The sequence below is a fragment of the Copidosoma floridanum genome, unplaced genomic scaffold (assembly GCF_036245765.1).
Source record: "Copidosoma floridanum isolate Cflo_tuat_1 unplaced genomic scaffold, Cflo_Japanese_pri ptg000001l, whole genome shotgun sequence".
Taxonomy (NCBI): Eukaryota; Metazoa; Arthropoda; class Insecta; order Hymenoptera; family Encyrtidae; genus Copidosoma; species Copidosoma floridanum.
The window spans coordinates 25,917,342-25,943,046 of record NW_028321878.1 but is presented as its reverse complement, the minus strand read 5'-3'; the positions used below and the strand labels follow the sequence as shown (position 1 = coordinate 25,943,046).

At 36.9% G+C, this 25,705-nt stretch overlaps 1 pseudogene; it reads right to left on the bottom strand.

Moving 5' to 3' along the window:
• Positions 1 to 15,168: 15,168 nt before the first annotated feature.
• LOC106637232 (heparan-alpha-glucosaminide N-acetyltransferase-like) lies at positions 15,169 to 17,154 on the bottom strand (annotated as a pseudogene).
• Positions 17,155 to 25,705: the final 8,551 nt, after the last annotated feature.

Sequence of the window (25,705 nt, the reverse complement as noted above, 5' to 3'; positions counted from 1 at the left end):
AGACAATAATTGGTCCTACTTCCCACTTCAAGGAAACACGAGTCTAGCATGGAATACACCCGCTAGTCTGTTCCACAAAGAGACATTTGCAATAAACCCATATTTGCAAGCGATTTTACCAATAATATCCTAACAACCTTTAATCAATTTATCGCACAAGCCAACCACGTTCATTTCGCAATCTAAATGTGCTTTATCAAATTTTCCTTATTTCAGCAGGATGCGAGCTCTCTAATAATAAAATATAACGTGAAATATATTTGTGGCACAAAACCGTTTTAAAAAACTTAAAAACTCGTAACTATGAATGTTTGAAAGGTTTGTATGTAAGTCAATATGGCTTAAGTAATAATCAACAGCATTTTTGATGAATTCACTTTCGCAACACGACAAAATAACTTCAAAATTGCTGTCATGTGGACACGTGTTGAGTAATTTGTACATGATCCCGTTAAAGTTTACCAGAAGTGACCAACTGCCATTTTTTACAAATAAGGGTAATTCTTTTGCAAATCGAACGGATTTTGACCTTCACCTCTCTGATTCGGCTCAAATTTTTTTCCTGTATCTACATTGAAAAATAAAAGATATATGAGGAATTTTTTTTTTAAAGCCTATTTTTGATTTTATAAGTTATATAAGTTAAAACAAATTTCAAAATAGGGGTTGGAGACTCATTCTAAACAGTGTATAGCTTCGAATCCTTAAAAGCTACAAAATTTTCACCAGTAACACTTTTGTAGCTAAAGAGTTGAACTTTGAGAAAAAAAATTAAAAAGAAAAATTATCAACAAATTAATATTGTTATTAACAATTTAATTGTTTTAATCGATTTTTAACAATTGTCCCCGAAATGAATCGAGTTTTTATTATTACCATCGTATTCTGCGTCAAATTTTACGTAAAAATCATTTTTTTAAAACATGAAGTCTTTTCAATTGTTATTGTAAAAATATTAATTTATGTAGCGCGTAATGGTAAAAAAACTGTTTTTTTAATATAAAATGAAATTCGTACCTCTCATCAAAAAAAGTTGAACGTAAAATTTGTAGATAATTGTAAGGTCTACAACTTTTGTGTTTCCCATTTGTCAGTATAACCTCAAAATTTTGTATTATCATGCAAAAAAGCGAGAAATCACCATTTTATCATTTATTAAGAGAAATTTTTTCCTCATAAAACGGAGATAAGCAATAATAACTGAAGAAATTATATTTTATTGAATTAATAAAAATGTGTAATAAAAAACCAAGTAAACATAATGATTGTTTAATATTTATTTATAGATGTAACAAAATTTTCATGTACAAGTAAAACTTTTTTTACAGTTTCATAACAAAATTATGTCACTTGAAAATTTTCACAATATTTGTTTTTTCGTGCAAAGAAAACAGCCTAGCTTCTAATTCTTGACGAGATAGTGGAACCATGCTATGATATTTTAGCGTTCCCTTAATCGTTGTTGCTCTCAAAAATCTCTCTGACACTAATTTTCTTTCTTCTTCGTAATTATCATTTGTAGAATAATGACAAGTAATATTTGGCAGTGATTCTGTAGCCCAATCAAAAAGTTCTCGCTGCGTTCGAATGGGATTGTTAATTCTCTGAAGCCTTGCTCTGGCAGCTAGTCATTTCACAGTCCTGCCTATTCCGTCGCATGGCCCCTTTCCATGTGAAGTGGGGGAATAATGCCACTCTGCTGCTATTTTAAAGTCTTCAAAGTGATGAGTGAGATAAATGAAGTTCTTTTTATTTTTATACTGTTCACTTACACCGTCAGACATGTATATTATTTTATTAACACACGGTAAATTTATTTTAATAAATTCAATCAACTGCTTTTGATATAGCTGTGCGGCAATAGTGTCGTGATGCAGGCATTCAGAAATGCAAACAAAACTTGAAATTTTAAATTAATCCAAGTCATTCTTATAATAAATTAAAAATAGGTGCACGGTTGCCTGATCGTTGTTCCAATGTACACCCTGAACCGAATTTTGAATTATGAAAGTATAATTTTCTGAGAAGTCGCAAATTACGATACACTCGTTTTCTCTCAGTTTATTTTTCATCTCATTTAAAGAATCTCTTTGTTTGTTAACCAAAAATAAATGAATCAACAATTTTCGCAAACCTTCACTTAACTTCTGTAAAAATTCATTAACTGGAGATAGTAGGGTCTGCAATGAGGTTCTTTTAACCGTAACACACTGTTTGTAGGTAACAATTTCAATACATTTTTCTTCAAAAATTTCCTTCAGTTGCTCAATAACATTCGTCACGTCTGGAAACTTCTTACAAAAATTTAAATAACAATCAGTTGTTTTGTTTTTGCATATCATACGAACCAAACAATCCTTATAATTGATCGAAGGCAGCTCAGAACCGCAAGTAAGTGATTTATAATTCGCACCACTCACTAATAAACTAACATTTTTATGTATAGGACCTACACAAACAGAGTGAGCACCTGCAAAAACATAATATTTCGGCCTTAAGCTAGCAAACTTTGAAAAACTTCATTTTATAGTTGGATACGTACTAGTAAAAATTTTATACAATTCTTTTAAATTATTTAATACTAGTCTTTTTTTAATAGGCACCGATTTGCCGTCTACTTTTATCGAAACGTAATTTTTTTCCGGGCATATATTAAGTGTAGTCGTCGGACTGGTACAAGCTAACAATTGTATCGATAACATTATCATCTAGAGATGAATGTTGGTTTGGGTTTGAATCCCCAATTAATCCCTTGTCTCGAGCAACATTTTTCGCTATGCCTATTATGTGACGAGTGGCGGAAGGACATGTGTCCTTAATTTTTTTATAAGACCACGATCGAAAAATAGTCAAAATTTTAATTTTATAAACGCGGTCGGCCGAAGTAATATTACTTTCTTGCAAATCACTCATTATCGAGGACTCGTCGTCATCTGCTTTAAGATCATCTGGATCATCTCGGCTCAAATAAAAATTTTTTTTATCAAATATGGACGATATTTGTTTAGATTTTTCTTCCAAATTTCTTTTTGACAATAGTTTTCGTTTTTTGATGGGCGAAGATCCTAAGAAGCTTAATCCTTTGTTGAAAAAATCCACTCGTTGACTTTGTAAAGATGTATTCTCTCCCGAAAATCCGGATGTACCATCACAGCTCCCAACTTTCATCACAGATTCTCCACTTGAAAAATCCTCCTTTTGCAGCGTCAAAAAAAAAATTAGACCAAAACATCGACATAAAATTCTACGAGAGATTAGTTATGTCTGAACTCAATATAATAATCAAAATATTGTAGGTACCAATTCTGGTAGTTCATTTTCAATCTCTTTTGTATCTTTTTTTTCCAAGAATGATAACTTCATGTGGCAAGAAGAACAAATTTTTTGTTGTAATGCATCTGACGAAATCGCCAAGTCCAGTTTCAAAAGCTGGTTTTTATTTACTGGCCTCAAATCAGAAGTGTTTGATGTTGGATGTTTGAGATTAAAAGGATTAGAACATCTGTCTGATCGATAACTAGTATTTTGCATTTTACGTGCCTCTTTCCGTGGCATTGTTACAAAGTAAAAATTATTTAACTTTAAATTACATCGAGTGAGAATATGTCTTGGTAGTGGACCAAAATAAACGCACAGCTGATCTAAAAGCCAACGAACTTGTAGTACGGGGAATGTACGCGAGTAGCGTGGGTAACACTTTGAATCATAGATTGTACTGCAGGCAGGCTTTCCTGCGAAATTTTAAAATTAAAAAAAATCAAAGAGATGAAAAATCTATTTCTTATATAAAAGCAAACAGTTAATAATATAATTAAAATTAAAGTAGCAGTAAAAAAATTTAAAGAACAAAAAACAGTTTACGTGTTGATGTAACGTCAAGCATTGTTGTTATGATTTTTTTGTCTAGTGGTTAATAATTAATCTTTTTTTTTCTTTAATAAAAACTCGTTTTTCATCATTTAGGAGATAAGATTGGAAAACAAATTTTTCATGATATAATTTTAACGAAAATTTACACTAAATAATTGATAAAATAGTGAATTCTCGCTTTTTTGCATGATAATACAAAGTTTTGGGGTTATACTGACAAATGGTAAGTACAAAAGTTGTAGACCTTACAATTATCTACAAATTTTACGTTTAACTTTTTTGATACGAGGTACAGGTATCATTTTATACTCAAAAAACTGGTTTTTTTTTACCATTACGCGCTACATAAATTAATAATTTAACAATAACAATTGAAAAGTCTTCATATTTGAAAAACATGATTTCTACGTATAATTTGACGCAGAATACCATGGTAATGATAAAAACTCGATTGACTGTGGGGGCAATTGTTAACAATCGATTAAAACAATGAAATTGTTAATAACAATATTAAATTGTTGATAATTTCTCTTTTTTTAATTTTTTTTCTCAAAGTTCAATTCTTTATCTACAAAAGGGCCTTTGGTAAAAATTTTGTAGCTTCTAAGGATTTAGAGCTATACATTGTTCAAAATGAGTCTCCATCCTCCATTATTTAAATCGTTATAACTTATAAAATCGAAAATAGGCAATAAAAAAAAATTCCTCCGACACGTATCTCTGATTTTTCAGTATAGAAGCAGGAAAAAAATTTTTCAGCTGGATCGGAGAGGTGACTATTAATTTTTAGCAAAGTCTGTTCGGTTTGTAAAAGAATGACCCATATAAGCGAGAATATGTAACTCATGAGTTTTGGGTAATACATCAGCAGATACGTTTAATGGCACTTTTTGCTGATTATACAATTTATTAGTTAAATTACAGTTTTTCATAAGTTTTTGGTTAAACTTTTGAATGTCTTTTGTCGTTTTATTATCGACATTTTCTAAATTGTTTAATTTTTTAATATTTTTTGTTAAGCCTCTCTCGTTTTTTACGTTACCATCTAAAAGTTTATAAATTTTAAAACAAATTTGTTCACGGAAATTGGGTGGGTCATATTATATTTATTTTTTATAAGACCAAAATAGCATTCTGAAGCTGACGATGACGACACTTTTTTTGATTCTCTATCATAAACATTCATTAAGTTAGTCCACACGGGAAATTGACTGTATATAGGGAACAAGCTCTGGACATTCAAAAATATACGGTTATGGAAAATTGTCGTTTGAATTGATGGAGCACAATAATTGACTTGATCGATTTATTTGTTCTAAATAGCCTAAGAAATTTACTGGCATATCTTTTGAGTCGTCTAATTTTGAAGTATCAATCCCTTCTTCAGTCTCGTTAGTTTCTTTTATTTTTGCAATTTCGTCTTGATTGAAAGATTCAATTTTATTTATCAAGAAATTTTTTCTCGCATAACACTTTAAACCCAGTTTACATACATATTTTTGATAAATTATAAAAATGCTTGACAAAACGTACTCGAATACTTCTAAACATTCTAACTGTAAGAAAAATGCTATAATTCTCGTGTAAAAATTCTTGACGTGCCAATCTTTTTTCGGAAAACAATTTCTTTTTGTAACGTTTTTTTTACCCGATGATTTCGATCACTTTTAAGTTGGCAACGTGGAAAATTTTCATAAGCTTATCCTTTTATTATTACATGACATTTGTCAAGATATGAGTTGTATAAGCAGTCGTTGCACGCTAAACATATCACGTTTAATAAAGCAAGGGAACAATTGCATACAATTTTTGTTGGCATTGGCGCGTTAATATTAATTAAACATTCTAAGAACAAACTTTATGTATTAACATTTTGGGAATCTGTTGACATTTGAGCAACAGAAAAAATTTTATTGTAAAACCATACTACTATCACGTACAAGCACATATCGCTTGAGATCAAATTTTCTGGAATAACAACTTTTTTTAGAAAACTACCTGACTCCTCTATAGAAAATTTAACATCGTCAAGGTCACTCACCACTTTTTAAAGTTTTTGCTGCTCTTTCAACAAAAAAATTAATATGAAAGGTATATAGTTGACAAGAAAACAATGTTCGAGGTATCATTACTCATAATTATAAGCGATTGTAGAGGTTTCCTAGGGTAATTTCGTATGCCAAGATCTGCATCAATAATTTCTTGACGAACTTTTCTATAAACTGGAGAGTTACTGATACTTCCAGGAATAACATCCAATGTGTCCATTAAATTATAATTATCAGCTTATCTTGCTTGAAATAACCGGGGTTTAACATATTGCAGGACCTTTTTTGCTCCCTTCCGCTGGTCCCTTGCTAAAAATCTTTGTTTTTCACGTGGTATTTTAGATGCATCTGTGGTTTTAAAGTGCATAGTCATTTCTGTTTCAGTTATCGTGGGTTCATTTGGACAATTATCCGCTGAATTTTATTCCGCACTCCACGTATTTTCCGTAAAATTCCAGCAATGGAAAACCACTTGTTCTAAAAATTTGATGTTTAAACGAATACGCACACTGAACTTTTATAGCTTTCCAAACTTTTTCATTTATTTAGGTTTGTCCATCCTCGCTGGAGAACATCATACACTCTGTTATCTCCATACATCTTCGAGCAAGGCTTAATAGTATATTCCACTCATTATTAGTAAGTTGAATGTTAAATTCAAGTGTATTTGAGTCATTATTATATTAGCTGCCGTTAATAAAAAAAGAAATGTCCTTGTCGCTCTCATAGTCAGACGAGGATTCTTCCATCTCTAAGAATCTTGACCCTTAGAAGTTCCTTTTTTCACTTGACATGAAGAGTAATTCGAAAAAAATTCTCACTCACACTGATCTCGTATTGAATTTGTTTTTTAATAATACCATATTATTGAAGATACGCACAAGATATTTTATAATTTTTATAATTTTATATTTATGGCTAATATCTTCACCGCATAAAAGTGCACTAATAAAGTAATAGGCACGTAAGTAGATAGGCTAGGCCGGTTCTGGACTCAACCGCCCTAGGGTGGTAGGGGAAAGGGGGAGCTCGTGCTGTTGTACAAGTGCTTTCACCGATGGTGGTGGTGGTGAGGGAAGAGGGATAGTGCGTCAGCTTGCCGACAGCTCGCGCTGTTGTACGAGGCCTCCAGGGTACGGTTGAGGGGGAAACCACGTGAGAAAGTTCTTTTTTCTCTCTCGCTCCGATGTAAGGTTTGTAGATGAAGACACTACGTGCATGAGCTCTCTCTTCTCCCTCTTACCTTAGACAGCAAAGATATATTTATCTTGCTCCATAGGGTGCTCTCTCTGTCTTCTTCCTGCTGTAAGACGAGAATTCAAGCGCTGTATGTATGTGTATGTATATATGTTCGTCCTCTCATGCACACGCTTACGTATACACCTGCACAGTCTCACACTCCTACGGTATACCGTACATGCTTATACATTACTCTTGTATAAGCACACGCGTACAAGCGCAAGTGTATGCATACATGCGATGGTACGCGTGCACCACGCGCGAGCGTACGCATACATCATGCGCGGTCGTACGCGTGCTCGAGCGAGCTTAAGCGTGCTTACGCGATCATACATGTGCATCACGCGCGATCGTATCCGTACACTGCACGCGAGCGTATGCACAAGCTCTCACACAAGGATAGATAAGTATATTTATAATCTTAAATTATCATACAAAAAGCAAAATAGTTTTGCGTTCTTGCAAATTTGCATTTGTGCATGCCATTGTTGTGAAATGTAGATCTCACACGTGCTCTATAATATGCAAGTCTTCAAAAGCACAGTTGGATAACTATCTCATTGGTATAAAATAGTTAATTACATTGATCTGTTAAAGACTTAGACTTAACATTTTTTCTTTTTTAATTTATAAATTAACTTTTCTTTTTTTTTTACAATTTTTAATTTTTGTAAGCGAGTAATAAGGAAAGTTTGCATGAAGGTAATTTAAATAAAAACATAATGTGTTAGTTTATAAAATTTATTAATTATAACTTTACTGCAGCATGTACAAGTAAAAATTTTATAAATTCTTTCTTACATTTCGCTGCACAATCGATGACATCTTCACCAATAAACCATTCTGGAATTCTTTTTTTTTTAATTTATAATGTTTGTGTGCACTATAACACTCATCACTATCATAAGTCCAGGTTTTTAAAAATAAAGTCTTGATAAACCATTCTTTCAGTAAGTATGCTTTATGTAATACACAAAATCGCTGTTTGTTTTCGAAATGTTAATGTGCATATGTAAGACATATGGGCGAAGAGTTATCTTTAATTTCTTACAAGTAAGAACAAATTATTTACGGATCATAAACTTCACGTGCTAAGAGTGAACTGACGTACGGTGGAGGCCGTTTAATTCGTTGAGCGGGAAATTCAAACATTTAATTTTCATTGGCTGATTCGATCATATAACCTATTTCATTGGTAAATTTTATACTTCCCGCTCATCTTAGGGGATGGTGTTTTGCGATGGTACGGTGACGTAGCTAATACTTTCACGTATACATGTATACTCATATATATAGGTTTACATCCACGAATGGGTTGGGTCAATGTGTGTGCGCCAGCTTATTTGCCTCTACGCTCATATCAAACGCCACTCTCTCGTTCTCTCAACTACTCTCTTGGGTAAATGGAACGAGCATGTAGTGGAAAAACATTACCTGATTTGGTATCAAACTACAAAAATGGTTGACTCGTATACTTTTATTACTTTTGTTACTTACAAAATTGTTGTAGTATCTTATTTGGATTTTGGAAGATGCAAGTCCTGAATAGCTCAGTTGGTTAATGGTTTTGTTGGCGTGAAACGTTGATTTAACTTAAGGTAAATGTACCAAACGTTGGCCATCTTAGTAGACCAATTTCTAAAATACTTCATAAATATAAAAAAAAGTAAAATTTCAAGACCTAATAGGTATTATTCTATAGCTATAACACTATTCTAAGCTGTACCAAAAAGAAATAATTTTGTGCATACACAGAAAAAAAGCATATATTCATTATTGGACATGATGAAATGTCCCAATTTTTGGCCTCTGTAGAAAAAACTTGTCCCTGTGGCTGAAACTTCAAGTCCAAATAACTGGCCAGTCGTATGATTTGCATGCAATTAACGTTGGCCAATTATTAGGACACACTAAAAGTGAGGTTACGTTGACAGATGTCTTAAAGCCTGGCCAGCCGACCAAAATCACTTTCTAGAAACACTTTTCTAATTTCTTAATTAAAGTATCATCGAGATAACTATTAACAATGAAATTTATATAATTTTTAAGCGTGAATATTAATAAAAATATTTTTTACAGCTGCAAAAATTCGTGCAAATCGTAAAACTGTGATTGTGGCCAGTCTCTGGGACCAATTTTTTGGTGGCCAAGCAATGGCACATTTACCTTAAATATTCTTTTTTTATTTACATATTTTTTATTCCCAATATTTATGAGTATGGAATTTTTTAAAATAAAATTTTGGACAGAAAACCTCTTCAAAAAACACATAAATATTAATTACAACGTTCAATTGCAATATCTTTTTAAAAAAGTACAGTAAAAATTCATTGATTATTTTTTTTTATCACTGATACTATCTACTACGACTTGACAACTAGAAAATGGTGGTTGTGAACTTTCACTTTCAAGATTCCAGAAGGCGTTACAGTATGCATCACTATCCTGCAATAATGTTTTTAGAGATGAAGTCTTGATGATCCATTCTTTTAACAAACACTCTCTATGCAGTGCCCAAAATAACAGTTTGTCTTCGAAATGTTTTTGCGCATCCATTAGACATATTAGTAAAGCAATTTTTTTTTTTATGCATTGTTAATGAGGTATGAATTGGTGATAGGTCATGAACCTCGTGTTTTAATAACGAACTTATGAATTAGGCTCTATCATTACCATACATGTGAATTCTCTCGATATTTTTAGTGAGTGTAATAAGACAATGTTTTAAATCACTTATTGTAATCAATAGGAGCAGAGGATGAGCGAGGTTTTTTCAATTAAAACTATTAAAAATTTATTAAAGACATATATTGTACAAAAAACCACACACTATAAGCTTACATATGAGCGCATATAAATTTTAAAAAAGAGCTAAAAAATGCCTAAGAATAGTTTTTGCACGTGAAAAATGAAAAATTATATTGGCGCATATAAATTTTAATAATGTGCTGTTCTATATATACTTCTTAGCTTATTTATTGTACTAAAAAAAAAGTCACATATTTATTTTATAGATTTTTTAGAAACGTTTCAAGTTCACCATCTGCGGTGAAATTCTCTTGAGTTACATTTGTTTCAGAATTTACTTCCAGTACATTTACGTTATGGAGATGAAAGTGGCGGCTCTAAGACTTCAAAGTAGCCTCCAAAACTTTATGTCCAACATCGGTTGATAATCTAAATATATGTGAAAACTGTTTCCGTAACAGAAATTGAAAAAAGGCTAGAATACCTTTAGGTCTTGGCGTAAATCCTTCTGTATTCTCAACAATATTACAAACGTGATACTCTGCACACATTTTTCCTTTTAATTGTCTATGTTTTAGACCTAGATTGTAGAACGTAGCGAGGTTGCTACACTATTGCACGGAAGATTGTTGTTACCAGAATAAGCTATACCAAAAGTGATGAGCATAGAAAAATAACGTACAGGTCTTGAGATTTCTGCAACCAGTCTCACATTTTTACATACTTATCTGGATCACCGAAAAACCTGTGACTAGTCGGTTTTATAACTATACTAGTACAAGTTTTTCAATAGCTTTGGTACAGGATTGTTCTGTACCATGGATAGTCTATCAAATTTGTATACTGCGCATGGCTTTCTACTGTACCGCGCATTCGCGCATAGTACGTGCGCTTATATATAGTGGAGAAATCCTAACCCCTTAAGCTTCTGTCAAACTTAAAATCAAGTTTTGTTAGTAGTCGGTTTTTCTTAAAAATTACTTATTATAAAATAGAATTATAAACAAATTTATGTTCTTGTGTTTTTCTACTAGATGACTCAGAAACAAAGTTACCATTAATTTTATACATGATAACTTGAATTGGAAGAAAAAGTAAAAAGAAACAATCTAAAATGAAGTGTAACTTTTTTTTGAAGCCTTGTAGAAAAAACACAAGAGTACAAAGTTATCTGAAATTGTATTTTCTTACAAAAAAAAGTGGTTTTGACAGCTAAAAGTTAATTTAAAAAAAGTTTGATTTCAACGCTGGGCTTCGACAACATTGAATTCTCAATTTTTAAGTTTTTGAGTACCTGTATGAATGAAACTTTTTAAAATAAAGTATTAATTGGTTTTTTGTTTATGACTGACGATCATGTTCATTCATAATCATGTACTTAAGGTTTAAAAAGTAAAAACTGTAATTTTCTATACAAGTATTTTTTTTAAACTTATTTTTTTTTCATCCAAAAGCACTGTATTTAAACAATTGTCTAAGAATTGATCAACTTTTGTACTTGTTTATTTCATTAATTGAAAATTTTGTGTAAATAACATAACAAGCTTATTAATAAGAATTATGAATATGTAAAATGCATATTTTCTCTTAAGTCTTTTTGGAAAAGAATGTATGTATGAAGACGTATGTAAAAAAATATATATATAAATATATATATACTGACATTCTGAATGCTCCCACTGGCCGACTAACTTTCTGTACTGGTACAGGAAAAACCCGTACCACGTATCGGATTTTGACGTACTAAGCATAAGGTTTAGCTATACTCAATAAGGTACTTTAAAGTATACTACCGTATTAAATATACCTGTACCAGTACACATTTTTCTTGTACAGAGTATCGAAAATACTTGTACTAACATATAGAACCTGTTTTTCTGGTAACAACAATCTTCCGTGTGGTCGGGATTCCATTACGAAAACCCCACAAAAACACTTTTCTAAACTTATTTTTGTCATTTATCAAAAAATTACACTTCTTCTTTCGAATCCTCTCTTCTGCGCAGGCATATATGCGTTTATGTAAAACGACATTCTTCATATTTTTGTGTATAGAATATTTGTCTAATTGACGTTCACAAAATTTTTATTCCGATTAAAAAACTTGTAAAATATAAATGCATAAAATAAGTATCGAAATACATTTTTTGTATAACTGAACACTGATATGGTCAAAATCAGACTGAACCCTAGTGTCAAGGAAGCAGTGTTATATAAAGAAAATTAAATTTGATTTTTGAATGTGTCCACGTTTTGAGAAACAGTTTATTACTCATGAGGCTCTAGGATTATAAAGGTGGATCAACCACCAAGCTAAAAACGTAGGTAAAAATTAAAGAGTCGTATAACTCATACTACCTAACAATATTTGTAGGTAAGTCTGACAGGAGACGTAAAAATTTTGAAAGTATAGTTTTCAAAACTATATCGTAAAACAAACAACATTTTAAAAGGAAACGTGAAACAAAATGTTTTAACATCCTACAATATTATTTATTCTATTCAATTTAAAATAATGTCATTTGAAAGTATTTTTAAGCAGTACGTAGTTAATTCTAAAAATATCAATAAAAATTTTTCTCTAAAAAGAAATTATCAATTGCAGAATAAAGATTTCCTTTAACACTTTTCCGTAGAGTTGAGTGTTCTTTGATCAGCTTTTCCAAATTTGATACACTGGTTGTATTCCCTAGAGTTATACTTTCTAATAAAACAGTTAACTCATTCACTATAAATTCTTTGCACTTATTAACTAGCGTAGCTGCACAGTCGATATGGCCCAGTCTTTTATCTACATGTATGACAGCTTGAGTAAGTTTTAAAAAGGTACCGTATTGCATGACAATGGTTGAGCCGTACGTTTTCTTTTTTTTCTTATTTCCATGTTGTCCGTCGCCAATTTCATTTTTACCAAAAATTATTGATTTCATTCCGTAAGATAATGTGAATATCAACTCGATATTACACAATTGTATGCGTTCCATTTGACTAATGTTTTTTATCGTTAAAGTAATCATTTATAGAAGCAAAATGATTCTTAATCTGACTCCATACATGTGCATTTATAATTACACCTCCTGTAAACTGACATTTGGAAAGCTGCAATAAAGGATCAAAACACTGACGATTTGCATTATAATGAAGCCCTACGACGATTTTTTTTGTAGTCGTATTGTTATGTATGGGTGCAGTGGCGGGTCTACATCGGAGAAGCGCGGGGCTGATAACTTTTCCGTCTGCTTAAAAAGGGCAGCGGGTAAAGCGAGCGCGAGAACGGTTGAGTGACGAGGAGAGTAATCAAAAGGCATTATTCTCGGGAAATATACTTTTGCCCGGCTCCCCTTGGAGATAGAGAAAGAGAGAGGGGCTACCTATACCGAACCTGTATGTATATATACATATGACTGGGGGTAGGTACGGTATTGCATCGCCGTGTCGAGCTGTTCGGGAAAAAGAGGGAATCACGTCGACAAGAGAAGAGCGGCTACATTCATTACCAGCCCTCGAGGCTATACGGATCAATCTCATTTTCTTTTCATCTTAGCTATGCTACCTGTATATATGCGTATATACTTACCGACGTATAAAGTATACGCTTTGCCATTTTTGTCCCAATTCCTTATTCCATCCTCCTCCCTCTCTTTTCTCAAACTCTCTTTTGCACATATTATAGAGAAAAAGAAAAAAGAGGAAAAGTGTTTTATCTCTGTTTTAAAGGACATTTCTCCGTTGAACCGGTAAAGCACCGATTTTCCCGTTCGATGGCACCACTTGAAAATTCCGCACCTCCTCCACTTACTGTAAAACACGTATATAGGTATGAAGCAACGAAAGAGCTGTAATAAAATACAAAAACAACGGACAAAAAGTGGCTCTCTTTCTCTCTCTCTGCGCGTCAGGGTATACGATTTTTCACTTAGGCGTGACTTTACCCCCCCCCTCCCCCCAAAGGAATGTTTGGATCCATAAACATAATCCTTGGCCCTGATATCTCTCATATATATACCGTCGTGACTGTATACGCATAAGGCGCACTTAGGTATCGGTTCTTCGGCACTTACGCGTTCACTGCAGATAAGAAATTTTCCCGGGCCCCGATCTTCCCTCGAAAGAATATATTTTAACCCAACTCCCATACACACGGGTGGGGTATAAAAATCGCAAAGTCCTCTTATCTCGGAGAGCCGCGCGACAGAGCCAAAGCTCCCTCTGCGCGTCCCATAAGCTCCATAAAACAAAGTTGCGCCCCATATCCGATACACACACCCACACCCACGAGCCATCGATGCGCCAGTGCTTGTCTCTCCCCCCGGTGGGCGAAAGCCGGTCGCATACCGATATACCGGCGAATTGGTTCAACTTCCAGACGCGCCGACACCTCCGTCATAGGCGATGGGTGCTTTACCCCGCGATCTGCATCATCGTACGAGCTTACGCGTGTCGAGCGATCGTAAGCGGCTGAGGTGATATAGAGTATATATACTAGTAGGGCTAACGCCCCCCTGCGCGCTCCGCGCGCCAACCCTCCACTAACAGATTGAGTACACAAATTAACGACATTATTCGTGTATTTATCAATGCAGGCTGAAAATTAGTTCTCAACAGCAGAATACGTGACTCACAAAGGAGTTGATAAAACATATGATTAACTTAACATAATTAAATTAACATAAATATTAATTTTCCAATAGTATTTTAAAATAATATTAGAGAGGGTCTTCCATTACACAAATTAAAATTAAAAATAAATGCTATAGTAGTGTTAATAAGAACTTTAAGTATATCAGACGGTCTCTGTAGAGGCAGATGATTAAAAATAACAAAATTATTTAAGTATAATATAGAAGCAGAAATAATTATGGGAGAAAAAAAAACAAAGTTTATATTCCTAGAGTAACATTAAATTCTAGCACCTTATTATCATTACCTTTTGTCTTCTATAGAAAACAGTTTGGGCCTTTGTGTATATACGTACAAAACCGCTGCCACAGCGTGTGTACATTTTTGCTCTTTTGCCGGACAAAAATATCACACGACATTGCCCGAGAGCAGTAATAAAAGCCCTTCATCCCATACTTCTTTGCCTCCTAGCGTTGTTTTTTCCTCTCAAAGTCTGCCTCGACCGAAATATCTCCAACTATACTCTTCAACCATACAACCGTATATATACCAATAGACGTATTTGCCTTTATTCCAAAAACCGTTGATTTTTTTTTCTTTTTTTACACAACGTATACATGTATATGGACGGTGGTTGAAACACTCAAAGCCTTAAGTATATTTTCTTCCGGTGCAGCACGTAACCCACCAGAGTCCAGAGTCCCACGCACCAGATCGACTCGGTTAGCAGTAGCGCGTGGCTGTTCATGCGCCCGATTTTCCAGTGAAAGGGAAACATCGACCAAAGCACCTGGTGGCCCGCGTACATCACGAGGGCGTTTATACCAGTTGGGTAACAAGGGACCATTATGGTATACATTGTAACTCGTTATGGTTTAACCAACCTGGTATTCTTAAGGGGCCACCTTGCCACGCGCCGGTCACGTCGATCACCAGGTAAAACACCGACAGGAGTCCCAAGTTGAAGCACGTCGTTATCATGACGGACGACAGCGACCTGCACGTACAGTATACGACCACACAAATATGTTGTTGTAGTCCATATTCCACTATGATTGAAAAAAAAAAAAAAAGTACCATAGGTTCTTGTTTATGGGAATGGCACCGGTGTAGTGCAACGCCCCGGCGACGATGCCGTAGACGACGGCCCTCGAGAGCCACCTCAACAGCCGACCCTTCCAGGCGCGGTGCGCCTTGAGTATCTGCCCGGCGTGCATGCCCAGGAACACTTGGAATATCGACGGTAGACAACCTGCGTGGACATCATGACATACAGTATTCATACAGGCAAAGACTTGATTGATATATACGTACCTACGACGCCTTCGGGATCAAAGGCTCCGGATCCGTTAACGCTGCTGGCCATGGGATGCCGGTAAACGTGTCGCTCGCCCAGTAGGATACTGTCGAGGTAGCCCGTCGCGCCGCACGTGCAGTTCCAATACTTGCCGTCTGCGTAGAGTCCCCCGGGGCTAAAGTAGCCACTGGCAAATATTTTTCAAAGATTTTACTCTCTCCCCTTCTAAAATCTCGTTATTATTTTGTAGGTAAGTATGTGTACTTTGGACAATCCGGGACGGGCAGCCGCAGTACAATAAGACAGTGCGCCGCAAGGACGAGGAAAGCTACCACCCACTCGGGCAGCATCACCATCACGTCTGCCAATGATGACCCCTACGGGGGGGAAAACAAACAGATTGATGATCCTTGATGTGTGTATTTGTCAATCATTATCATTAATCATACCTTCCATTTGGTCGCGGTGTTTGGCCGGAACGCGAGCGTGTGGACTGCGGCCGCGACCAGGTAGGCGACGCTAAACCTCTGCAAGACGCCAAACACTCACATGTCCTCCAGTTAGGTGTTGGCCAGTGTGTTGAGCGAGACGCCGATGAAAAACAAGTAAAAACTGTGCTTAGGAGAGGTAAAAAAATAAAGTTGAATTTGCGTCAAACAGCGATGGGAGTATATTTATATACCTTGAGGATAGCCCAGGAAAGTGCGAGCTTTGAAGTCCCGCGGGACAGGGCCGAGGAGACAGACAGTGGAATGCTGACTCGGGCGCTTCGATCAGTTATGGATTAATTTTATCGCTCTCGGTTCTACTCCCCGCTGCAACTGTACTCTCTCTCTCTCTCTCTCTCTCTCTTTGTAAATATGACTTTTATCGCGTTTAAAAGCTTTCAATATTTCCAGTTCCATTTGGCCGGTTACGCGCATATTATAATATATTAGTGAATTTTCCTGGTCATCATCATCATTGCAAATATGGTTTGCCAAGCAATTTATGATACAAAACGTACAAAAGCTCGCGCGTGTATATGGAACGCCTTTATTTGTATGTATGTACAAATTCAATATACCAGTATAGATCCCATGGTTGGGGGGGGGGTTGAAACGAAAATAAACCGAGCAATGCAGTAGTCGCACCTGTCTCCCTCCCCCACGTTTACCCCGTTCTCCGCACGGCCGTGCCCAGACTGATTAATGAACGAGTCTCGGGTGCAGACCTCAAGTGTATAGCCCACTCGCACGTAGGTACTCTCGTGTACGCGCATCCATTATCAGCGGCTCTTGTTTGTGTATATTCCCCTATGCCGAGGTGAAACGACAAAGTGAATGCACCCATACCGAAAAGGAAAAAAAAAACAACTTTTTTCCATACATCCGTACAGATATGTAACTTGTGCCATTTTTTTTGGTTTTTTTTTTTTTTTTTTTTTTTTTTTTTTATTGCTTCATACACCAAAGTGATGATTTCTCATGGCCTGTACATACATACCTACCGCATAACCTATACTTGCCGGTGTCGTTGGGCCGGCCGGTAAATAATGGCCCCCGAGGCAGACCCCTCTGTCCGTGTATACATATGGTTTCTTCGGTGTGCGTGCAGTCACAGAACGGCGTCCATGTGTCATTGGAAGGCATTAACGTCCGATCGGATCGGACGCGCGTCGCTGGCCTTGCTCTCCTCCTCCTCTCCCTTTTTATTATTCGCTTGTTCGCCGGTGCCGTTGTTGCTCCTCTCCCGCCTGCGTCGCGCCCAACTAAATTATTATCCCCGACAATAGCGCCCGTCTCCTCTCAAACCCCTCTGCCTGTTCGCGAATAGTAACAACGGGGCAAGTTTTTTTATTGCAAAAGTTGGCCCATCGATATAATATACGTGCGTGCGGATACACGGGAGAGTGAAAATTGACGATTGGCCCTCTCGCGCGTGCAAATGAGAGAAAAGAGGAGTGCAGCATATCGGAGCTGAGCCCCATACGGCTCCATTAATGCCGTCCATATAGATATCCAGGGATCGGGTGTGTGGATCCATTCCATCAGGCCATACCGATCTGCCCTGCTCGTCTTGACGTTAATCAAAATACTTACCCGTAGCTGCGCTGCACTTTACCTCCCCCCTCGTCCCACTTGGTATAAAATATGCCGAATCAAAACTTCCCTTCCATTTCGCGCGGCTGCGCCTTTTCTTCGGTTTTACAACTCACCCCCCTCGTTTCATCTCAATGGAGTATCTTTTTTTCTCCGTTCGCTCGGACACGTATGATGTATAATCTGCGACGCGCAGGTATGCCGGGGAAAAGTTGTACCTGCCTTTAATGGACCAAAGAGTAGGACTGTTTAACTCGAGGAGAGTTTTCTCGGGGAAAAAGTTTCGCCCGGGCCCTCGAGAAACTAAGCAGAGCAAGAGGAAGCAAGACCTACCGAGGCAATTATAGTTAGTTCCTGGGAAGGGGGTGGGAGTAAAAAGTAAGCGAGCAAAAGAAGCTGGACGCTGTACATAATGTAGCGGTGGAGGAGCCAACTTTGGAGTTCTTTCCCACCCCTCCTCCGTGCACTTCATTTTTCTTCATCTTTCCGCAAGTACGTGTACAAGGCGTGGGGGTAAAGGGCCCACCCCCTCCTCCTCTCTTGGCTCCAGTCAGCTGGAATTCAAAGCATCCCAACAATGCACTCCCGTGCATACATACGTGTATGCCGTTTGAATGACGGATGGCGAGCTGCGGTGGCAATTAAATAAAAATTACGCAATGCTAACCCGCGTCGGGCCGCTTGTAAGGTGGTACGCTGGAGGATTTTTTTTTCCCTCTCTTTCTCTCCATTGTTCGGACTTTCAAATGGAGGCGAACAACGTGACTTGAATGTTTTGATGCTTCGGAAGTTGTATGATATAACTGGTAATTGATGACGGAGAATGTACATATAGGGAAAGGGTGAAAATAAAAAGGGTACGCAGGCGTGCTGTTTCTCATAGTGTTTTAAAATATTTATTATTCAAAATCATTGAGTTTTCTCTCTCTCTCTATCTTTGAATAACTGTAAGATTGAGGTTTTTCGACGTCTCGACGAGTACAATAGTTTTTTTTTTTTTTCCTCCGCCTCGGCGTCTTTGGCTGTTTTACATTTTAAGCTTGAAACCAAAGAAAAATATTATCGACCAACGCCGTGTTTACATATATGCATATATATGTATGTGACGGCGGAACAACGCGTATACAATATAATATTCCATTTCTGGCTTATTTAGTGCGTATATTTACAATGTCTTATTGGTCTCTCATTAAAATCTAGCGACGTCCTTGTTTTTTTTTTTTTTTTCTTTCTTTCTTTTTTTTTCGATAACGAAGATAATCTACATACAAGAGAAATGAAAACGACATGCTTCATAAGTGAAGGAATTAACGATGCAAAAACGACGCGGCGTTGGTTAAAGCTCGTTGAGAATATATATTTTATTTTTTTTCGTCCAATTATTCATACACTTACGCTCATACGGTTTTTTTTTTTCACGCCATGGCGATTATAATTTAGATAAATCACGACAACGCCGGCAAGCACACTATTCGTCTCATTCTTTCTTCTTTAGTTATACGAAATTGGCACGAATCACTCGTCGCGATAATGATAACAACTCTCTCGAATCTTCGATGGTGCGAATCACGTTAACTCGAAAATCGTCAAGTTACGCTGTACCTATGATATTATGTATATACGCCTCTTTATTTAATTCATATGAAATTTCATTTACTCAAAGCTATACGTAGCCCAACAACTTTTCTCTCTTTTTTCACTATGTATTTTTAACTTTTTTATTTTTTCCATAGCGCTGCAAAGGTTTCAATGACTGTGTAGTTGATATCATGTATATAATATAGTATTACGCGTACCGCGTCTACGCACCTTGTGTGAAAAAAATAAACTTCCGAGTATACAATATTTTTCGCTTATTCATCATTATCGTTATATATATCTTACTAATATATAAAGCAAAGTCGCTAAAACCGTTGTAATCGCTAACCGTGAAAACTACTGAACCGATTTTGCTGAAATTTTGCACACTGATTCATGATACTTTCTAGATGGTTTTAGTATAGTTTTTATCTTAAAAAATTCAATAACAATAGCAATAAATGAGCTCAAAATTTTGCAAAAATACGCCAGCTTTTCACTTTAGTTCAGTAAAATCCGCTAGGTGGCGTCGACATACAATCGAAGCTACCTGCAACATAATTAAATAAGTGTGGTTATAAAGCGCTGGAGCGTCTCCACAGCAGTGTTCCGAGATCGTGCTGAGAACTCGCGCACACTTGTTCGCAGCCGGCCTCCGATTGGCCGAGCGACTGCGCGTCGTTTGAACGTCCAAAACTCAAAGACACAGCGCTCAAAGCCCGAACACATAAAACCCAAATGCCTCATCCCAAACGACCCAGTGCGCTTACTTGGCCGCACTTTTCTTCATTTATTAATTACCAAAATCCCAAGCGGCTAATCCCCAACAACCCAGTGCGCTTACTTGGCCGCACTTTTATTTTATTTATTAATTACCAAAATCCCAAGCGGCTAATCCCCAACGACCCAGTGCGCTTACTTGGCCGCACTTTTATTTTATTTATTAATTACCAAATTATTTAAATAAAATAAAAGTGCGGCCAAGTAAGCGCACTGGGTCGTTGGGGATTAGCCGCTTGGGATTTTGGTAATTAATAAATAAAATAAAAGTGCGGCCAAGTAAGCGCACTGGGTTGTTGGGGATTAGCCGCTTGAGATTTTTCTTACCAATAAATAAAAAAAAGTGCGGCCAAGTAAGCGCACTGGGTCGTTGGGGATTAGCCGCTTGGGATTTTTCTTACCAATAAATAAAATAAAAGTGCGGCCAAGTAAGCGCACTGGGTCGTTGGGGATTAGCCGCTTGGGATTTTGGTAATTAATAAATAAAATAAAAGTGCGGCCAAGTAAGCGCACTGGGTCGTTGGGGATTAGCCGCTTAGGATTTTGGTAATTAATAAATAAAATAAAATGCGGCCAAGTAAGCGCACTGGGTCGTTTGGGATTAGGCATTTGGGTTTTATGTGTTCGGGCTTTGAGCGCTATGTCTTTGAGTTTTGGACGTTCAAACGACGCGCAGTCGCTCGGCCAATCGGAGGCCGGCTGCGCACAAGTGTGCGCGAGTTCTCAGCACGATCTCGGCACACTGCTCCATAGTGGTACAGTCGAGCTTCGGCAGCTCAACAAAATATGTAGAGAATGCTGGTGATAGTCCTGCAGCTGGATATCCCGGTTACGGACGACACTCTTCTCTAAAGGGGAAGGGCCCTAGGTGTCTCTTCACCCTGAATCTCGCCGAGTGCGATCAAAAAAAAATTCCAACCGATGCCATCTCTTCCACAATACCAGGAGACATATGTAGCCAGAGCACAATCTGGATCCAACTCATCAGAGTTGTGAGGGAGTCCCACCATCCCACCTGGTGCAGTTGGATAATTTGTGGCTACAAATGTAAGCAAGGGAAGAAAACAGCTCTGAGCTCTGAGGGGCATGGGCAGCCACAACGGCTACCTTCTTGGTCGTCGCGTCCTCAATGCGCTTGCCCATATAATCCCGTCTAACGATGAGCGGTTGGTTATCCGGGAACGACCCGAGACGAGATATTCTTTGGTTAGCAGCGTACCTCCCTCTATCACAGTCTCCGTATATCGAGACTCCCAGGGTAAGAATCAAGCAACCGTAGCCAGCTCTTCATCATCAGGAATAAGAATAGCCTGGAAGTTTCACCACTGGCGCTTTTTAGGGCCATTATAAGTAGTTACGTTCACTACTGAACCATCAATTTCATCGGTTCTTTTTAGGATCCACCTAAGTGTAAACTACCTTGCCGACAAATACATTTTTATTACCATTTCCGGAAGCGATTCGTCGACTAAAAGACTATATTAACTAAAGACGGGCACTATTAAAGCAAGTCAGCTATTCACAAGCAGACGTCACCTGCGGAGTTGTTCTTCGCAAGGCTGGAAAACCCGGTGACCGACGACTCTATATTACCCTCTCGACTCTAAGCATTCAACCGGGAATCACTGATTCTCTCCAAGGTCTGCGCTGGGCAAACCTATTACGGCTATAAAGGAAAAAAAACTTGAGCCAACGGGACAGCCTCCACTGGACAAGTATCACTAACCAATCTCCCCATCTAAGATCACCAAAACAACTGAATCTGCAAATAAAAAAGGTGCTTTAGACACCAACGTCTTCGACGTTATACCGGGAGACGTTGGGAAAGAGCACTACAACTAGCCCCAAAGCTTCGGACTTTGTAATTTTTCTCCCAATCAGTCTGGGTCTTCAACAGCAAGCCAGAGAAGATCACCCTGAGGTATCCAGGCAGTCACAATCGCTGTTAACTGCAGTCAAGAAAGAGTTAACTTAAGAAGCTCACCGGTCTTTTTTAGGGCCATCGGACGTCGAACTACCTAGCCAACAAATGTATTAAAATTAACAAAGTTGACTGAAAATAGCCTTTAGGGGTCATAAAAGTCGTAAGCATGCTAATAGTCGCAAAAGGGTATATTGGAAAGAAAACTTCAAATGTATCTAATGAATACAATTTGAGGCGTCAAGAAACTGACGCAGAAAATTTATCGAGATTGAAACAGCAGCGTCAAAATCGACAACTTAAGAGTCCATTACGTGAGAGATCAGCTTTCCATTGTACCCTTACAGCAATCTCTGAAATCTTTAAAGATCCTACTTCAGATTTTTAAATAAGTGGAAAATGTATTTCTGTTTTTGTGGCAATAAAAATGTTGGGTTTAAGGTCCAGGACTTTGTTGCTCTGGTACTAAAATTGTGAGATATGAGAAAAAAAAATTTTTTTTTTAATATAAATTTTTTGGGGGTTTAAAATCTTAACAGCTTTAAAAAATAGCCCTTGCCGTGAATTACACAGAAGAAACTATAAATCAACAACTTCTTATTGCCATCGATTATTTTATGGCATAAAGAACGCACGGTACTTTTCAGCATAATTATTTTTTTGAATTTTTACACCTTATTATTTGACCAAATAAACTATATGGATTCCAAAAAAATATGTTTTTAGTAAGAAGATTTTTGTTCTGAGATGTATCGGGAATATGTATAAAATTTTCTAACTAAAAATGTTTCACATTACATGTCAACACACTACGGTGTTTTATTTAGTAAGTCTCGGGCGAAGCCGAGACGGGGGGCTGCTAGTGTATATATATATACGAAATTATCCCTATTCCTCTTCCATCCAACGAGTCTTGCGATTAGTATGGAAAATCCGTCCAAATCACCCGCATCCTCGTACACGCGTTACAGACCCTACACGTATATATATATATTCAATGAATCGATTGCATACGTATAGGTATTTCATATGCATGCGGTACATATTTTGTAGTAAATTGTAGTTATCGCTTCTCCGTCAGCTCGTATACGCTTTCGCGTTTGGCACGTAAAAAAATTCAGCACGAGAAAAAATATATACGTATACGTATTTACACTATGTATCATAATTTATGTAACATATGTTTTAAAAGTATGTGCGTGAGCGTGTGGATATATTTTACAGTGCACCGAGCCCACGAGCTCGACAGTAGGTACAGTTCCGATGGGGCTAGAGGGTCTCGAGGAGGTTGCGGACCAGGAGCGTGGAGACGCCCCCAGCCTTGGCGGCCCTGTTGGTCTTTCTCGTCCTAGCGCAACCGCGCTCGCTGCACCGGGCTGACTGGTTGATGCCGTCCTGCTCCAGCTGCACGGAGACGCTGACCACCCGGGGCCTCGAGCCACCCTCGCACTCGCTCTCCTGCGGGACCGATGACATGTTAACAAAAAAACAAACAAAAATCTATAGGTACTTTTCACCACTGCGACCCCTGGGGGGTGGGGGGCACTCACCAGTAGACACTGGTTGTGCTGGTGGTGGTAGGTCATGTGGCGCCACTCGCGCTCCAGCTGCCAAGATCGAAAGAACAGGTCTCCACGGTATATAAGGCCACCCTTCCGTATTCTCAGCATAATGTGCAACCTGTAATTTTTTTCCGTCCTTTTTTTTTTTTTTTTTTAACGTAAAAGTACCTACAGGTATATATATATATATATATATATATATATATATATATATATATATATATATATATATATATATATATATATATATATATATATATATATATATATGGTCGTGTTTTTTTTATCGTGGTCAACATTATTTTTCAAGAAATCCCTAAAACTTAGTAGGTAACAGCAAACACTTGAAACTTCCGTTGTAGTATCGAAGGCACACGTATTTCTTAACATGATTGGTTTCTTGCCTTTTAAAGTTTTTGCTTTTAAATTGTTTCCATTTACATTATTTTTTTTGTTATTGTTAGATTTTTTTGATTCCGTCAAATGTGCCATTAGAAATTCAAAGTTAGGCTCCGCAGTCACATACTTTCCTCTTTTATTACCGTTATTTTTTATCTTTTGACTAATAGGTTGATTTTTTTTTGTAGGAGGACCTTTACTTTCTACGTTACAATTTTTAACTGAATCTGAAAGAGGATTTTCAAGTAAAAAGTTACTGTCAACAGGAGTTTCATGAAGTTTGCTAGGATTCGAACAATCAAGTTTATCGTCAATAAAACTGATTTCCATTTCTTCAATGTTAAACAAGTCCTTACCTTCTCTATCTGAGATTTTTGTCGATGATAGGGGGAAACTAGATCTGAAATTTTGTGGTTTGTTTTTTAAAAGAGCTTGAGTGGATAATTTCACTTTCTTTTGGCTGATTAGTTTCACTCAGTTTTCCACTGTCACTTTCACTACCAGTATCTTTTTGAATGGAATGATGGATTTGAATTTTGGAAAACTTGTTTTTCGATCTCTCTTCTTCGTACAAATAATTATTATCATAATGTGTTTCGAGGAGTACATTTTTTTTTCTTTTTAACGTTTGTACATCTAACTCTGCCTTGCAAGCGATAACATCAGCATCAATTTGCATGCAGTGTTTTGAAACAAATTTACCAATACGAATCAGAGGTGGCTTAAGACATTCTGGTACCCTGGGCAACTGACCAGTTTGGCGCCCTATGTAGCCCTACGAACTTTGGAGATGGGTAGTACTCCATAAGGCATTTGTAAGTATTTTGTAGTAATTTTGTAGTAATTTTGTAGTATCTGTAGTAATTTTGTCAGATTTTTGACAAACTTCTTCGCCATCAGTGACGGTCACAAATTTTGAATTTTTTAATTTGACCGCACTGATAAAAGTGGTGTGTAAAAAAGGATGATAACTGTACTAAAAAATTTCTATATTTTTTGGAAAAGCTAAGACATACTCACCTAATGACGCCAATCGTTACGTTTAAAATAATTTTTATTATATTTAAAGTAATTATTATTGTGTAGTAGCCGTACAAAAATAATTACGGGGCATAATAAAAATTACTGTTTATGACTTAGTAAAAATTGCGAGAGTACAATTTTTGCTATACAAACATAGTAATTTTTATTTAAATTTTTTTTAAATGTCCCACATTCTAAAGTAGATTTCGCTCTGTGTCATAGTAAAACTTCTCATTCCACTGGGGTCGGCGACAATTTCCATACACGCAAATAGATATTTTTTGTTGAGAGGTTGGCACCAAAGTTGGCAAAGAAATACACATGACCGACTTTACCGGCTGTTCAATGACGATTGTAGTAAATGCAAGGATCGAGAGCTGGCGCCGCTAACTGGCGCCGCTAACTTGCGAGCTAACTTAGCGCACGCAAGGCATCATTTAATGAACTTAAAGGAAACTCGCGTGCGCTAAGTTAGCGCACGCAAGTCATCATTTAATAAAAATAAAGGAAACTCGCGTTTTTATATATTGAACTAGTCA